Genomic DNA, 19,375 nt, shown 5'->3' with positions numbered 1-19,375 from the left:
TTTGTAATGAAGAAACAAAGAACAAAATATCAATGGTTGCAGGCTCTTCAACCTTAAATATCCCCAATGCTTATAACACTATGAATATTTATTTTTCTCAATATAATGTTGTTTTGCATTTCTTTATTTTTAGTAACTAACTACCTTCATAGGTTTTAAAATTCTATGTATTCAAGCTCATATATAAAGTATCTGATCAATATGATAATAGATGTATTTACATTTCATAAAAGGTACCAGCAAGCCTTGGAGATCCAATCAAGCATAAGGACTTTATTATTTCCCAAGACTTCATGATAGTATAATATCTATGCTACACACTCAAGGAGATTGTAATCTGTTTAAGAGCTTAAAACGTATTTTTTTATGTTCTGGCTCCCTATACAAGAGGTCAGATCTTTGACAATGTGGGCAGAAAGCTGAGATGGTTAAGATGAAACCAGGATTCAAACCCTAGTCTTTTCTTTCCACATTGAATACAAACTTTTCCCCACACTTAGTTAATTTAAAGATTAAAATATGTGCTATATTTATTGCAAGAATCAGCATATAAACCCACTCACTTCAAACCCATGTTGTTCAGGGTTCACATATAAATATCTTTGCTTATATCTTCCTATGAAACATGAAATGCTTGGCTCTATGTTGCCTAGGACGGGTTTTATACTGAAAGTCATTAAAAGGATTAGAAGACACTATAGCATCCCCTGAAGACAGTTTCAGTATCTAAAAGTCCACCAAGTGCCCAGTACACTCCTTAAGGTCCCAGAGAGAGAGAGAAACCACTGACTTCCTCTTGTCCATATCATATAGAACCATAGTATGCAGGCAATTAAATACCATATATGGTTCTGATTCCATCTATCCAAGTATGTGATGAACCAAGAAAATGTCCAGATAGGCACCTCCGAGATGAGCAGTGGGCTGTACAGTGTGATACATGGGCCAGCATCTCCCACATACTGCTTGCTACACTTGCCTGTTGATAATTCACAGGACAAACTATAGTTCTTGAGGTTTGGAGTTCTACCTTGTAACAGCTTGTTTATCTCGGCTTACTCCAGCATATACCAAGTTTATTTCATTCTAGAAGATCTGTTTCCCAGGGACATCCATTAATGTGTTGCAGAGTTTTTAAGTAAAGTTTGAGAAATCCCATTTTAGATAGCCAGCATCCTATTGCCTAAGAGATAAAAGGCTTTAAAGAGCGCTTCAAAAACCCTGTTTGGGGAACAAATGAAATTAAGCCCTTACAAAATATGTATAGGTTGAAGAATATAAATATATTTAGATGACCAATCTCTTAAAGATCATTTACAGAATATTAGGAATTCACAGACCATATCATGAATCTTTTGTGTTTGACATAATGATTAGGCAAAAGATACTTGACCACTGGGGGTGGCACCAGCTAAACCATATGTTTCTGTGTGAACTGAAATAAGAGCATTTCTCCCCCTAGATGCACTGTAAATGCTTCATTCAAAATAACCCAAAACGTACTTGATGTTTTCAAAGGTTATATAAACAGGGATCTACAGTAGAAAAGCATATACTATATTGTTTATTGGAGAAGGAAATGGCAACCCACTCCAGTGTTCTTGCCTGGAGAATCCCAGGGACGGCGGAGCCTGGTGGGCTGCCGTCTATGAGGTCACACAGAGTCGGACACAACTGAAGCGACTTAGCAGCAGCATACTGTTTATATGAATTAACCTTTTGTAGATAGAATGAATTAAAAGTTCTTAAAAAAATGTTGTCATGGATCCAAAGTACTTAAAACTTAAGTAATTCTAGGATGATTCTTACAGGGCAAAATCAACACAGTAATCCAAAGTGCATGTGTGCTAAGTTGCTTTAGTTGTGTCTGATTCTGCAACCCTAGGGACTGTAGCCCACAAGACTCCTCTGCCTATGGGATTCTCTAGGCAAGAATATGGGAGTGGGTTGCTGTATCCTTCTCCGGGGGATCTTCTCAACCCAGGGCTCAAACCCATGTCTCTTATGCCTCCTGCACTGGCAGGCAATTTCTTTACCACAGGTGCCCCCTGGGAAGCCCAGTTCAAAATAATAAGCATCAATAAAGATTTGAGGTCCCTTCTTTTTCAGATTTGTTCTGCATGTGACATATAATTTTCATTTAGTATTAGCTTAAATAGTTCTCGAAGAGCATTTTCCCTTCCAACCATAAAGAATGTAAAGTGTATTAGTAGAGGGAGCGTGACAAGTGAAAGTCGCTCAGTCATGTCCAACTCTTTCTGACCCTATGGACTGTATGCAGCCTGGCAGGCTCCTCTGTCCATTAAATTCTGCAGGCCAGAATACTGGAATGGGTAGCCATTCCCTTCTCCAGGGGATCTTCCTAACCCAGGGATCAAACCCAGGTCTCCCACATTGTGGGAAGCCCCATAATTGATAATAAGAAATGCACATGTTCTGGAAGCCAGAAAGAATATGTTAAGTTTCTGAGTTTTATTTATTTATTTATTGCATCAAAGAAAATGTTTATCACAAAAAGAAGCTGAATTTTTATAATATAGCTCTGGATTTTTTTCATCTTTATCATGTATCAATTTTTTTCCAGGCAGACAAATTTCAGATGTTTTATGTAAGATCAAACTACAAAACCAAATACAAGTATAATCCTATAAAATCCTTTAATTGTACTCAGATGATACATAATTTTAGAAGTTCTGTCAAAATCAACAGTTTCCCAGCGACCTTCACATGTAAACTTTTGTCAGCATTGACAAAGGTTTGCCTTGATCTACAAGGTCACCTTTCTATATCAAAGTGAATTTTGATAAACAAACTTGCTGAGCAAATTTGATGCAAATAGTTTTCGGTCTTTTTATCATCTCTTTTTTGGAAGAATATTTTCAAAAGCAGTTCTTTTCTACAAGCATAGTTTAAAAGATATGAGAGCTTTTTAAGTGCAGCTTTTTCCTATACAGAAGTAGTAATTTCAGAGCAGGAAATTTACTAAAATCTGGCAGTTGATGTCAGTAGGCATAATAATAAGTAGGCACATACTTAAGGAAATATACTTATTGGAGGATTTTAAAACATTGTAGGTTAAATTATTTGATATTTTAAATTGTGATAGAGAATGAGTACATAGTTTAATATCTTCCAGAAAATCAATCTTGGTATTGCAGTTATGCTTGAAAAATATTACAGAAAATTTCAAATGCCCTTAATTTCATGGTAGTTCTTCAGCTCCATGAGGGAATACAGGGTACCATTTAAAAATAATCTTTGGAAATTTTGTGACGGTATTTGAAAAATACTTAACTGCAAAATTATTCGCTATATCGATAGCTCAGAATAACAAATGAAACCTTCATTTTTATATACTTATTATGCCTACTGACATTGAATATAGTCAAGAGGACCACGAGGGAATTTTAAAGCTGTCCACACAATTTTGCATGCCCTCCTGTTTTCCTATGGAAAAACAAAGTCAACTTAATCTGCAAAAGTACTAAAAAGAAAGGAAAATAACATGGACATTGGGTGATGGGGAGAAACTAACTGGAACACAGTGAGAGATGCTGGATATTGAATATCTGAGGAAGGAAATATATCTTGGCGTTCTTCTTTCAGGGAATTTCTTCATTTTAATTGTCCTAGACTGATGAGAGGACTATTATTATTTCCTGTGACCAGATTGAAGCAGTAGAGAGATGGAAAGACTGTGCCACATGCCCTTTAAAAACTCTCTGCCTTTATGGTGAAATTACTAAATAATACTTGTTAGTATATCGTATGATTGAAGGGGCCATGCAACTGAGTTGTTAAATCATGCCATGTCCACCACATAAACACAATTCTCTTGACTTGTAAGTATAAGTAACAGACAGTCCTTAGAGTAGCGAATTTGAGCTCTTGGGGCAAGTGAGTAGATTTTCCTGGTGAGAGTCTTCATTGCAAACCTTTAGTACTACTACAGGGGTCTGGTTCCATTCCTAGCTGGGGAACTAAGATTCTGCAAGCTGTGCAGTCAAAAAAAAAAAAAAAAAAAAAAGACTGCAGTTTGAAGGGAAGCAGCAACAGTCTGATTTGAACAGCTCCATTCTGTTTGTTTTTACTGATCTATTCTGTCAGTTCCTTATAGGTTTACTAAGATGTTTTGTCGAAATCTGGGAAAGTTAGCAGAGTATTAGATTAATGCTTCCTACTTAATAGGCAATAAAATGATCAGTTATAATAAAGTTTCAAATTTTGATGGAAACCTAGAATACCTCATAAAGATGGGAGTTACTTGTCAAAGTGATCATTTGTAATTAGATCTCAGAGACAACTTCTGTCTCTTAGGGAAAAATAGCCACACTGCATATGGAGTTTTAAAGTATGCTGTAACGTTTTGTTATTTGTAGAAATCTAATTCCCTGTAAGGATTAAATCAGGTAATTTTTAGCATTTCAAATATTTTAAAGAGCATGCTCAATGGACATTGTAGATACTGTTAATTAGAAACTTTCTTTAATGAGAAAAATAAGACTGTGTGTTTGGAAGAATATATTAGAAGATTTATTTCATTTATTATTTTATTTGAGGTGAAAAAAAATCTTTGAAAGTTCAAACCAACAAACTATATTAATAACTTTGCTTGTAATACCTGCTCATCTATTTATGATACTAAATCATACTTGATTTTATCGAGTGTAATTTTCCAATTTAATTAATTCTGCTAAAAGAAGTTACACATTTAATTTAATACTCTGTTGTTAAATGAAATAAAAGTATAATTCTCTCTTCTTAATTATTATTTCCCCACAAAATACAAGAAATTAACTTACATACTTCTAACAGCACATCTTCAGTGTAGCAAATTATTAGAAAGCTATAGTTTATACATCTTTTAAATGCAAGGAAAATAACATAGGTTATGAATCCTAATGTGAATTGACTATATTAAAGCAACTTTCAAATAAAACCAATTTATTTCCTAAGAATAGTTTTGGAAGAGAAACAGAATTCAGCTTTGGGGTTCAGATCCCTGTTCACTGTGAGAGATGTGATTGTAGTTGTGGTCTTGGCTTTTGACAACAGGCAGAGCAGCGCATTTACTCTGGGGCTGTGAGTGATGTCCATAAGCACCACCTTTGGCTTCAGGGCAGACTCAGGTATAGGAGACCACCCCTGTTGGTGAGATGTTGCCTAGCTTCGCTTCAGTGCTCTGTAATCTCCACAGCACACGAGGGCTTCCTAAAGGACCACTGATGTGACCCTTTTGTTTGATGTGCGGTCACTGCCGCACAGACTGGCTGTAGTATTCTATTCGCTCTCAAACAGCAGGGTGACTGTTCTGAGAGGACCTCAATTTGTTACTATATTTTTATGCCAAAACAAAAAAGGATATTTCTAATGGGAATTTTCTAACAGATTCTGAAGTTTCTATTTATCCTACTGTGTTTACATGTTTATATCTTCATGTTGGAGAACTGATTGCTGATTTTAAACCTGGCGGTATTACATAAATGAACAGCTAATAGTTTTTATGGTCTCCATGTCTGAATTCTGGTTGTCAGCATTAAATATCTGTTCTTTGGGACAGTCTTCATATTTCCATGGCAATTATCCTATAATTTAAAGTGGATATGAATCCTTTCACTCCAAACCAATGCTTCCCAAACTTCAGTTATTTCACATGTCAAGTTTGTAATTTTTCCATGACTGTGTAATACATACATAATTTTTACTGTATTAAAAATATGGTGCTGACATGTAAAGTGTGTTTTATGATTATCAGATATTCCAATAGATGGTTTACATGCAATATCATGAATGCTGTAATCGCCCAGTAGTGTAACTGCCAATAGTCTCTTTTTATAAATAAAAAGAGAAGCAACGTATTGACTTTGCTTGGCAATAAGCGGTAGAGCTAGAATCAAGAGCCAGATGATTTAACCTTTTGTCTTTATGTGGTGAATCTATTTATCTCTAATATTTTTTTTTCTTGCTTTAAGTTGATTTTGTCTTGCATGAAAAGTTTTAAAACCAATGTTCAGTCTAACTTTTCACGGCCTTTTACTTTTAACCTATCTGTTAAAGGTTATAAGTTATATATGAGTTATATCTCTTGTAACCAGCATAGAGCTGGATTTAGATTTTTTTTTTCCTTCTTGCTTGGCAATCTGTATTATTTAATTAGCTACCTAATCCTTTTACACATATTTTGATTTCTTAGGTATTTGGAATTCTTTCTACTATCTTATTTAATATTTTCAGCTGTTATTATCTTATTTTTTCTCTTTCCTGATTGATTATGAATTGAATTGTTTTTATTTCATTCTCCATTATTATGGAAATTATATTATTTCCATGATGTTAGTGCCTAATTTTGTGCTTCAAATGTATATATTTCATTAAGCAATAAATCTAAAAGATAACAATTATTTCTGCTGGCCCCGGGGAGGGGGTGGGGGGAAATGACTGTAGTACACTTTAGTTCTGTTACCATCCCTCCACCATTTACATATTTTATGTCTAGTGTTTTAATTATATGTTGTTTTCTTTCTTGCATTACTGGATGTAGTTTTTTTAAATGCTTTAGAATGACCCATGTTTTTTCTTGTTTCTCTGCTAACCATTTTTTGGTGCATTGTAGAGCTTCCCTTGGGGGAGCATTGTCTGTCTTCCTGAAATATATACATTATATTACACTGTATTATTTATGTAAGCAAGTCTGTGGCACCAGTGAAGGTATCATAGGGCTTAGACAAAACCCACATTCTTCCTTTTTCTTCAATCGTCTTGACTCGTGCGGGGGTTTCACTTCTAAGTCTCCCCTGACCCTGGACTCGACTCAAGTATCAAAATTTCTCATCGGCAGAACCTCCCAAGACATTCATACTTACTTAACAACCTGTTTTCAGGCCCTCTTGGTTTTTGGGCCACAGAATTTCTCTTCCTTTCTTAGGAACTTGGGTTTGTATTTTAAGACGTATTTGTTGTAATTTTCCCATCAGTTCTGGGTATTGGGGAAGAAAAGGATTTTTTCAGATTGTATCATCTACTACTTTGCTAGAAATAGAATTTCCTATTTAAATGTGCTACTATTTCCTTAAAATTTTTTAAAGTTTACTCACTTAAAAGGATACTGTTTAAAACAAAAGGAACAAATAAATAATTTTAGCAAAAAGCACTATGGCCCTAAGGATCTTGTCCCAAGGAAGAGGGCAAATGCCAGGGCAGGGAAAAGAGAATTGAGTCTTGAACAGGCAGTGAGATCTAAGGCCCAGGAAAACAAAATGCTGAGATGAGGGGAGTAAGGAGCTGAGGACCAGGAGATATGGGAAGAGAGAGTGGGAGAGAGCGAGGGGAGAGGGAGGGGGGAAGGAGAGAGGGAGAGGGAAGAACAGAGGGAAAGAGGGAGGTCCAGAGGAGAGAGGGCCCTTGGATGCCGAGGAGACCCGCAAACCGGAGAACGGAGAACGGGGAGAGAGACGTGAGCTGGGGTAAAAGGTAGATTACGGTCCAGATGGAGGGAGAGACTCCAAGGATGTCTGAATTTAAGGGATGGAGGCTGAGAGAGCCATATGTTAAGGGAGCTGTTTGTCATCATGGAATAAAGAGGCCATTAGAGGTTGCTTTGGACTCAGATGCCAGTCTTTGGTTAGCTGTTGCCGAGGTGACAGGACAGCCCAGCACGTGAAGTTGGGCCTACCGGACACCTGGGGCCCCTGTACTCACCCAGGGAGCAGGACCAGTGCAGGATGCTGGGGAGCAAGCAAAGTAAATCGACAACAAAATCCTTAACCTCTAACATCCCATCAGTTCAGTTCAGTCAGTCAGTCATGTCCAACTCTTTGAGACCCCAGGGACCGCAGCACGCTAGGCTTCCCTGTTCATCACCAACTCTGGAGTTTACTCAAAGTCACATCCAGTGAGTCGGTGATGCCATCCAGCCATCTCATCCTCTGGCATCCCTTTCTCCTCCTGCCCTCAATCTTTCCCAGCATCAGGGTCTTTTCAAATGAGTCAGTTCTTCGCATCAGGTGGCCAGAGTATTCAAGTTTCAGCTGCAGCATCAGTCCTTCCAGTGAATACTCAGGAGTGATTTCCTTTAGGATGGACTGGTTGGACCTCCTTGCAGTCCAAGGGACTCTCAAGAGTCTTCTCCAACACCATAATTCCAAAGCATCAATTCTTCAGCGCTCAGCTTTCTTTATAGTCCAACTCTCACATCCATATATGACCACTGGAGAAACCATAGCTTTGACTAGATGGGCCTTTGCTGGCAAAGTAATGTCTCTGCTTTTTAATATGTTGTTTCGGTTCGTCATAGCTTTTCTTCCCAGAAGCAAGCATCTTTTAATTTCATGGCTGCAATCACCGTCTGCAGTGATTTTGGATCCCAAGAAAATAAAGTCTGTCACTGTTTCCACTGTTTCCACTGTTTCCCCATCTATTTGCCATGATGTTAACATCCCACAGATTGATATAAAATTATTTCACTATGCCTGAGAAGAACAATCACTGCATCACAGTAACTAGCATTCCACGGACAGTATATTACTGAGGCTTGTAATGACAATACTGGGAGCTAGTATTTATTTACAGTTGAGCATAATTTTGGGCAAAGGTGATTTGCTGTCATCCTCATTTCTTTTTATTTTAGAAATGAGAAAGTGTGATATCTAAGATTTGAAGAACGTGTGCAAGGCCATGAACAGCAAATAATGATACTGTCGTTAGAATGTAGGTCTTTCCTTAAAAAAACAAACAAACACAAAATCTAGGTCCTTATTATCTTGAAGCTTATAGGCTTGCGGTTGTTATTTTTCTTTTTTACTCTGCACACGTACTTTTAACAACTATTGAAGTTTTTAAAGACATAAATAGGAAAAAAAAGTAAATTCAATGCTAACATGACTTCAGTGATAAGACCCGTGAAGACCCAGACTGTATTTAGAAAGTTTCCCAGCCTGTAGCCTTAGGGACAGACCAGAAATCTGACAAACTCTGGAGCTTTGCATCTTGAGGTTTCTGTATAATAATCCCTCTTTTCCTCTGAGGTCCCTACACTGCAATGAATGAGGCTGAAAAACCCCAGATGGAGGTCTGTGAGTTTGTACAGGTGTCCAGTTGTCTCTGAAGAAAGTGTGTGTAGAACATGTTAGTCCTCAGTTGGATCTGCCTCTTTGCGACCCCATGGACTGTAGCCCACCAGGCTCCTCTGTCCAAGGGATTTTCCAGGCAAGAATACTGGAGTGGGTTGCCATTTCCTTCTCCACAGGATCTTCCTGACCCAGGGATTGAACCTGGGTCTCATGCATTGCAGGCAGATTCTTTACCCTCTGAGCCACCAGGGAAGCCTACAGTTGTCTCTGTTCAGTTCAGTTCAGTCACTCAGTCGTGTCCAACTCTTTGTGACCCCATGAATCGCAGCATACCAGACCTCCATGTCCATCACCAACTCCCGGACTCAGATTCACGTCCATCGAGTCAGTGATGCAGTCCAGCCATCTCATCCTCTGTTGTCCCCTTCTCCTCCTGCCCACAATCCATCCCAGCATCAGAGTCTTTTCCAGTGAGTCAACTCTTCGCATGAGGTGGCATAAGTACTGGAGTTTCAGCTTTAGCATCATTCCCTCCAAAGAAATCCCAGGGCTGATCTCCTTCAGAATGGACTGGTTGGATCTCTTTGCAGTCCAAGGGACTCTCAAGAGTCTTCTCCAACACCACAGTTCAAAACCATCAACTCCTTGGCACTCAGCTTTCTTCATAGTCTAACTCTCAGATCCATACATGACCACAGGAAAAAACATAGCCTTGACTAGACGGACCTTTGTTGTCAAAGTAATGTCTCTGCTTTTCTTTTTTATTTTTTTACTTTATTTAATTTACTTATTTATTTTCCAGATTTAATTATATATTTATTTATTTATTTTTACTTTACAATACTGTATTGGTTTTGCCATACATGAACATGAATGTGCCATGGGTGTACATGTGTTCCCAACTCTGAACCCCTCCTCTCACCTCCCTCCCCATACCATCCCTCTAGGTCATCCCAGTGCACCAGCCCCAAACATCTTGTATCCTGCATCGAACCTAGACTGGTGATTCATGTCTAATATGATATTATACATGTTTCAATGCCATTCTCCCAAATCATCCCTCTCCTTTTCCCGCAGAGTCCAAAAGACTGTTCTATACATTTGCATCTCTTTTGCTGTCTCACATACGGAGTTATCGTTACCACCTTTCTAACTTCCATATATATTCGTCAGTATACTGTATTGGTGTTTTTCTTTCTGGCTTACTTCACTCTGTATAATCGGCTCCAGTTTCATCCACCTCATTAGAACTGATTCAAATGTATTCTTTTTAATGGCTGAGTAATACTTCATTGTGTATATGTACCACAGCTTTCTTATCCATTCATCTGCTGATGGACATCTAGGTTGCTTCCATGTCCTGGCTATGATAAACAGTGCTGCGATGAACATTGGGGTACATGTGCCCCTTTCAATTCTGGTTTCCTCAGTGTGTATGCCCAGCAGTGGGAATGCTGGGTCATAAGTCAGTTCTATTTCCAGTTTTTTAAGAAATCTCCACACTGTTCTCCATAATGGCTGTATTAGTTTGCATTCCCACGAACAGTGTAAGAGGGTTCCTTTTTCTCCACACCCTCTCCAGCATTATTGCTTGTAGACTTTTGGATCGCAGCCATTCGGACTGGCATGAAATGGTACCGTATTGTGGTTTTGATTTGCATTTATCTGATAATAAGTGATGTTGAGCATGTTTTCATGTGTTTGTTAGCCATCTGTATGTCTTCTTTGGAGAAATGTCTATTTAGTTCCTTGGCCCATTTTTTGATTGGGTCGTTTATTTTTCTGGAATTGAGCTGCAGGAGTTGCTTGTATATTTTTGAGATTAGTTGTTTGCCAGTTGCTTCATTTGCTATTATTGTCTCCCATTCAGAAGGCTGTCTTTTCACCTTGCTTATAGTTTTCTTTGTTGTGCAGAAGCTTTTAATTTTAATTAGGTCCCCTTTGTTTATTTTTGCTTTTATTTCCAATATTCTGGGAGGTAGGTCATAGAGGATCCTGCTGTGATTTATGTCAGAGACTGTTTTGCCTATGTTCTCCTCTAGGAGTTTTATAGTTTCTGGTCTTACGTTTAGATCTTTAATCCATTTTGAGTTTATTTTTGTGTGCGGTGTTAGAAAGTGTTCTAGTGTCATTCTTTTACAAGTGGCTGACCAGTTTTCCCAGCACCACTTGTTAAAGAGATTGTCTTTAATCCATTGTATATTCTTGCCTCCTTTGTTGAAGATAAGGTGTCCATAGATGTGTGGATTTATCTCTGGGCTTTCTATTTTGTTCCATTGATCTGTATTTCTGTCTTTGTGCCAGTACCATACTGTCTTGATGACTGTGGCTTTGTAGTAGAGCCTGAAGTCAGGCAGGTTGATTCTTCCAGTTCCATTCTTCTTTCTCAATGTTGCTTTGGCTATTCAAGGTTTTTTGTATTTCCATACAAATTGTGAAATTATTTGTTCTAGCTCTGTGAAAAATACCACTGGTAGCTTGATAGTGATTGCATTGAATCTGTAGATTGCTTTGGGTAGTATGCTCACTTTCACTATATTGATTCTTCCAATCCATGAACATGGTATATTTCTCCATCTATTAGTGTCCTCTTTGAGTTCTTTCACCAGTGTTTTATAGTTTTCTATATATAGGTCTTTAGTTTCTTTAGGTAGATATATTCCTAAGTATTTTATTCTTTTCATTGCAATGGTGAATGGAATTGTGTCCTTAATTTCTTTTTCTACTTTCTCATTATTAGTGTATAGGTATGCAAGGGATTTCTGTGTGTTGATTTTATATCCTGCAACTTTACTATATTCATTGATTAGCTCTAGTAATTTTCTGGTAGAGTCTTTAGGGTTTTCTATGTAGAGGATCATGCCATCTGCAAACAGTGAGAGTTTTACTTCTTTTCCAATTTGGATTCCTTTTATTTCTTTTTCTGCTCTGATTGCTGTGGCAAAAACTTCCAGAATTATGTTGAATAGTAGTGGTGAAAGTGGGCACCCTTGTCTTGTTCCTGACTTTAGGGGAAATGCTTTCAATTTTTCACCATTGAGGATAATGTTTGCTGTGGGTTGGTCATAATAGCTTTTATTATGTTGAGATATGTTCCTAGGTTGGTTATAAGTTTTCTTCCAAGGAATAAGCGTCTTTTACTTTCATGACTGCAGTCACCATCTGCAGTGATTATGGAGCCCCCAAAAATAAAGTCTGACACTGTTTCCACTGTTTCCCCATCTATTTCCCATGAAGTGATGGGAAGAGATGCCATTATCTTCGTTTTCTGAATGTTGAGCTTTAAGCCAACTTTTTCGCTCTCCACTTTCACTTTCATCAAGAGGCTTTATAGTTCCTCTTCACTTTCTGCCTTAAGGGTGGTGTCATTTGCATATCTGGGGTTACTGATATTTCTCCCTGCAATCTTGATTCCAGCTTGTGCTTCTTTCAGCCCAGCATTTCTCATGATGTACTCTGCATAGAAATTAAATAAGCAGGGTGACAATATACAGCCTTGACGTACCCCTTTTCCTATATGGAACCAGTCTGTTGTTCCATGTCCAGTTCTAACTGTTGCTTGCTGACCTGCCTATTGGTTTCTCAAGAGGCAGGTCAGGTGGTCTGGTATTCCTATCTCTTTCAGAGTTTTCCAGTTTATTGTGATCCACACAGTCAAAGGCTTTGGCATAGTCAATAAAGCAGAAATAGATGTTTTTCTGGAACTCTGTTGCTTTTTCAACATCTGATACAGCAGAAGTTGGCAATTTGATCTCTGGTTCCTCTGCCTTTTGTAAAACCAGCTTGAACATCTAGAAGTTCACCATTCACGTGTTGCTGAAGCCTGGCTTGGAGAATTTTGAGCATTACTTTACTAGCGTGTGAGATGAGTGCAATTGTGTAGTACTTTGAGCATTCTTTGACATTGTCTTTCTTTGGGATTGGAATGAAAACTGACCTTTTCCACTCCTGTGGCCACTGCTGAGTTTTCCAACTTTGCTGGCATATTGAGTGCAGCATTTTCACAGCATCATCTTTCAGGATTTGAAGTAGCTCAACTGGAATTTCATCACCTCCACTAGCTTTGTTCGTAGTGATGCTTTCTAAGGCCCACTTGACTTCACATTCCAGGATGTCTGGCTCTAGGTGAGTGATCACACCGTCGTGATTATCTTGGTCGTGAAGATGTTTTTTGTACAGTTCTGTGTATTCTTGCCACCTCTTCTTAATATCTTCTGCTTCTGTTAGGTCCATATCATTTCTGTCCTTTATCGAGCCCATCTTTGCATGAAATATTCCCTTGGTATCTCTAATTTTCTTGAAGAGATCTCTAGTCTTTCCCATTCTGTTGTTTTCCTCTGTTTCTTTGCATTGCTTGCTGAAGAAGGCTTTCTTATCTCTTCTTGCTATTCTTTGGAACTCTGCATTCAGATACTTATATCTTTCCTTTTCTCCTTTGCTTTTCACCTCTCTTCTTTTCACAGCTATTTGTAAGGCCTCCCCAAACAGCCATTTTGCTTTTTTGCATTTCTTTTCCGTGAGGATGGTCTTGATCCCTGTCTCGTGTACAATGTCACAAACCTCCATCCATAATTCATCAGGCACTCTATCTATCAGATATAGTCCCTTAAATCTATTTCTCACTTCTACTGTATAATCATAAAGGATTTGATTAAGGTCATATCTGAATGGTCTAGTGGTTTTCTCTACTTTCTTCAATGTAAGTCTGAATTTGGCGATAAGCAACTCATGATCTGAGCCACAGTCTGCTTCTGGTCTTGTTTTTGTTGACTGTATAGAGCTTCTCCGTTTTTGGCTGCGAAGAGTATAATCAAATTGTCTCTGTAGGTTCTAGGAAATACTGAAGTGAGCCTCTTCCCCAAGCCCCTGACTTGCATGAGAGAGCACCAAGTCTTCACCCAGACTGCATCCTGTCCAGAGCAGAATCAGTCGTGGCTTCCCGGCCCTTTGTCAGTGGTGTCGTTTGTGACTCTGGGCGGAAACCTGGAGACAGCCACCGAGATCTTTGGTCTGAAGTCCAAAGTTAAGGTCTGGAGAAAACTTGCAGGAAATTGGGACAGAAAGCTGATGGGGACTGCAGCTTATCTAGATCTTGTAGTTCTATGGTCAGAGTGGACATATATAAAGAGGTGTTACGTTTCATGACTGAAAATGAGTGTAAGGAGAAGGTCTTACCCAAATTGAAGAATTTTCTGGAAGAGTGTGTTTTACTGAACTTAAGGAAGATCGCTCTTGTGTGCAGAGTTCTCCATAGTGTGTAGATGCCACTGACCTCCTGCATCTTGGTTGTTGCTCGCTTTAGAGTGGGACTGGGTTCATGGACCCTCTAGTGTCAGGTTCTAGTCAGAGTGGATGGAATCACACACATAAATCCTACCAGGTCATTAGGAAGCCGGGATTCTGAAGGGAACAGATGTCAGCCATTACAGATCAAATCATTGCAGAAAGATTCATCCTTACTTTCAAAACACTTTCAAGTTTCATTTTCTTATTAAACTTTTAACTGAATCTGGTCCAAATGTTTCTGTGTCTGTGCATAAAGTCTTGATTTTATTTTGTCAAAACATAGAAAAGATAAAGCTATAAGAAATTCTTAATATTTACGTTTACTTTAGTGATATAAAGTGAATGCTATATATATAATTTTAGCATTATTTGCCATATATTAAATAATATTATTTAATAACATTAAATATTTAAAAATATTTAGTTGTGTTATCACACTTATAAAATTAGTTTATAGTTAATTGTATCAGTTACTTATGTATGGGTTTATCTAATGTAAGTTCCTAGTTCCAGAAAAGTGGTCAGGTTTGCATCTCAGGTATGAAAAAGGACACTTGGAAACATAGCAAGAGCATGTGTGAGGAAGTTGAGGGATTCAGAAGGGTGTGAAAAAGGGGAAGTAAGATGATTATTTGCTTCCCTGGTGGCTCAGAGGATAAAGCTTCTGCCTGCAATGCAGGAGGCCCAGCTTCGATCCCTGGGTTGGGAAGATCCCCTGGAGAAGGAAATGACAGCCCACTCCAGTATTCTTGCCTGGAGAATCCCATGGACAGAGGAGCCTGGCGGGCTACAGTCCATGGGGTTGCAAAGAGGTGGACACGACTGAGTGACTTCACTTCACTTCAAAGTACTAATGGGCTTCCCAGGTGGCACTAATGGTGAGGAACCTGCCTGCCAATGCCAGAAACTTAGGAGACTTGGCTTTGATCCCTGGGTCAGGAAGAGCCCCTGGAGGAGGGCATGGCAACCCACTCCAGTATTCTTGCCTGGAGAATTCCATGGACAGAGGAGCCTGGCAGGCTACAGTCCATAAGGTTCCAAAGAGTCACACACGACTGATGGCACTTAGCACGCACAATGTACTAAATAGATAGTATATGCAGAGTAAATAAAGAACTGAAAGTACATGCAGACACTATCTACTGTCTATCTATCTCGATTATCTGTCTATCTACCTGTCATCTGTCTCTAGCATCTATCTCTCTAGCATCTGTCTATATCTATCTATCTGTCAGTCTATCTATCTGTCTCTCTGTCTATATCTGCTTTGATACTATCACTAACCAGTATTGAGGACTTCACCATGTGCACTAGTTCTGTAGAGCTGAATTTACTTTTCTGTTTAGCCATTCATTCATTCACTCATTCATCCCTTTCCAGTCATTTATTGAGTGCCTGTTATATGGAGGTACCATACTTGATGCCAATTATATGGTGCAAAGCAAAACCAACTCATAGCATACATGTAATATTAGGATGCATATATGCGTCTGAGAAACGAGACGCAACCTGCCACTCCTGCCTCTCAGGACTGTGAGGGAACAGAATGAAGGGTAGCTGTGCTGCATGTTTATAACTCAGCTACTGCACACACATGTCAAGAATTCAGTGAGTTTCTTTGTCTTTGAAAAGTTATTCTTACATCTCTCACAGGTCAGATTACTACATAACGTATGACACAACACCTTTCTTTTTTTTTTTTTATTATCCGGATTTTGATTGTTAATATTTAAGTTTTCCACTTGACTGGGCTTTATGATGAGCTGAATGAATGTATGTTGGCTTGGAGAAGTCCAATTTCATTAGTGTGGACATTTTCAGAGTCATGCCCCTGGACTGTTGGTATTCTAATGGACATTAACTGTCTGCAAATTGCCACATACAGGTTTGAAACAGGCATATTAAAGGATAAGAAGAGGAGACTCAGATAGCAGGGCTCTGAGCTTTACCCTTCCAATAGAGCAGTTTTACTAGGATTTGTTTTATTAATTCAAGACTTATATCATTAAATATAAAGAGGAAGTATCACTGCCTTTAAAGCATATGTTAGACCAAATGTGACACAATAATTTCTAGTGCTATGATCTGGAGGAAAAAAATTAAAATATGAGATTCAGTTCTAATTCTTTAGCTATTAAGTATTTTTAATTCAGATAGTATCATAATTTGGCCAGTGGTTTGTCTATTATGTTGCAAGTCTTTGGTATGATACATTAGGAAAAAATTCTATTTCAAAGAAAAAGGAAACTTGCAGACTCCTAGGTCTATGTTGAGCTTAGATGGTCTTTTTTCCTACTGCATATTTTACTTATGAATCATGCACTTGGTGTATGAAGTAAAAGAAGTGCTTGGGATTGCTTTTTAGCACAATAGCTTTACACAGTATGATACAGACTATGTAAAATAATATATTTTATTTTCAAATTCATTGCTTTAGCATACATACTTAACAGATTTCATACTACACTTGCATGTAAGAATTAAAGATTTTAAAATTAACAAAAATAAATTAAAAATAAAATAAAATAAAACAATATGGTAAAAATTGTAAAGGCTTTTTTTTACATTATCATTTTTTAAGACAATAATCACTTAGAGCTACATTTCTTTACTCATTTTTAAATCTGATTACCTGATTTCAACCAGGGCATCATAAAACACAGACACAATAATGAAATTGGTATAATCAGCACTCACTGACTGAATGCATAGTACATACCCAGTTTAGTGACTCAAAAACCCTAGACCTTGAAGGATTCTCAAAAGACCTTATGCACTAGCTTCCCATAATTGGTGGAAATGTTTTCTAAGTTATTTGCATCATCCAAAATAATTGGTGATCTTTGTTCCTTTGTAAACTAAAACAGCAGTTATATCATGAAATCGCTTGTGTGTCCATCTTCAGCTTTCTGACTTTATCATTTTGTGACTCGTTTATACTATTTTATGGTTCATACATGATATGAGAAAGTATTTATTTTTTTACTTTTTTTTTTACTTTAGTTTGATTTGCTATGTTTCAGGTATACAGCAATGTGATTCAATTTATATGTATGTGTGTGTGTGTGTATATATATGCACGTACATGTATGTATATGAGGGGAATGGTTTCCATGTGGCACTAGTGGTGAAGAACACACCTGCCAAAGCAGGAGACATCAGAGACATGGTTTTGATCCCTGGGTCAGGAAGATCTCCTAGAAGAGGGCATGGCTACCCACTCTAGTATTCTTACCTGGAGAATCCCATGGACAGAGGAGCCTGGAGGGCTACATTCCATAGAGTCGCAAAGAGCTGGACACGACTCAAGCCACTTAGCATGCAAGCACTCACACATCTATATGTGTGTACGTATATATGGGTATGTGTGTATATATGCATGTATGTGTATGTATGTATGTATGTATATACAAACACATATACATGTATGCATTTTTTCCTATTCATTTCCATTATAGGTTATTATGAGATATTGAATATAGATTCCTTTGCTTTACAGTTGATCTTTGTTGTTTCTCTATATTAGTGTGTGTTTGTTAATCCAGACTCATACTTTATCCCTTCGCTACCTGCTTTCCATTTTGGTAACAGTAAGTTTTTCTTTATCTGTGAGTCTATTTCTATTTTGTAAATAAGTTCATTTGTATCACTTTTTGGATTCCACATAAATTATATCATATAATATTTGTCTTTCTCTGACTTACTTCACTTAAAATGACCATTTCTACTTGCAGCCATATTGTTAAAATTGGCAAAATATCATTTTTTATGACTAACATTCCATTGCATATATGTGCCGCATTTTCTTTATCCATTCATCTGTGGATGGACACCTGGGTTGCTTCCATGTCTTGGATATTGCAAATAGTGCTGCAAGGAACACTGAAGTGCCTGTATTGTTTTGAATTATGGTTTCCTCTGGAGTGGGATTCATAGATCGTATGGTGGTTCTCTTCAACAGCCGTACTGTTGTCCATAGTGGCCGCATTCCCACCAACAATGTAGGAAGGTTCCCTTTTATTTTCTAATGTTTCAGTATTTACTGAATATTGTACACACACCAGCTTTTGTTGAACAGTGTGTGTGTGTGTACACAAACATGTATATTTGATTGAATTTATGATAGACTGGAAATACATGTGTATATAGTTAGTTCATTATTTATAATCACTAAGGTCCTTTAATGTTTCTTAGAATAAATAATAAACAAATGATTGATTTATGTAGTATTTGAACAGAATAAGTATACTCTTTCTACCTCATTAACCACCTAGTTCCCAAATCAAAAAGTTGGAAGCTTCCCTAGTTTTAACTCTTCCCAGTCCTCTTTCTAACACTTTCTTTGTAGCATTATCAGCCCCCACTAGACTTCTGGATGTTCTTTCCCTAAAGACCTCCCCACATGACATTTTAACCTCACAGGTACTCTGTGTTTGTCTTGATACACTGTGGCCTCTTGCAGGACCCAACCAGTGTGTTACCTGAGATCTTTTCATTCCTCCCACCTCCAGAAACCAGTGATTACCTTTGGGAGACTTAATCCCTCTCATAAAGAACTTGTGTTCAAGTCAGTCATCGAGTAATACAATCAATTTTACTTCCTAAACAGAACTCCTGATCACAGACTACAGATTGAAGAGGATAGATATTTTTATTCGTCTCTAATTGCCAACTGAAAGCTACCCAAATTTTGTAAGAAGACTAAAACTTTTATCTACTATGAAACTAGGAGACAACAGCATCCTTAAATTATAAACTATAGAAAATAGCTTTCAAATTCAGTGAAATCTGTACTAAAAGGAGGAGAAATACCAAGAGTAGATGCTGACTTATTCAGCTACTGAATGTCGAGTTCTCTAAATGACACAGCCTTAAAAAGCCCAATGAAAATGTGCACCTCAGAGCTGTGGGAATTAGAGAACTTCTAGACCTGGGACATCCTGAAGCAGTGTTTCATACCTCAGAGGAGCAGCTGACATCTGCTCAGAGGAGAAGCTTTGCTGGTCTGCCAGGCTGTCTGT

General features: G+C 37.9%; 1 protein-coding gene across 44 annotated transcripts in view; it reads left to right on the top strand.

Annotated features, from left to right (window-relative positions):
* The window catches only part of RIMS1 (regulating synaptic membrane exocytosis 1), a 599,063-nt gene that overhangs the window by 493,278 nt on the left and 86,410 nt on the right, over positions 1-19,375 (top strand). The window lies entirely within an intron of this gene.

This window comes from Ovis aries, chromosome 9 (assembly GCF_016772045.2).
Source record: "Ovis aries strain OAR_USU_Benz2616 breed Rambouillet chromosome 9, ARS-UI_Ramb_v3.0, whole genome shotgun sequence".
NCBI classification, from domain to species: domain Eukaryota; kingdom Metazoa; phylum Chordata; class Mammalia; order Artiodactyla; family Bovidae; genus Ovis; species Ovis aries.
The sequence above is the reverse complement of the archived record's forward strand: the minus strand, read 5'-3'. Positions and strand labels throughout refer to the sequence as shown.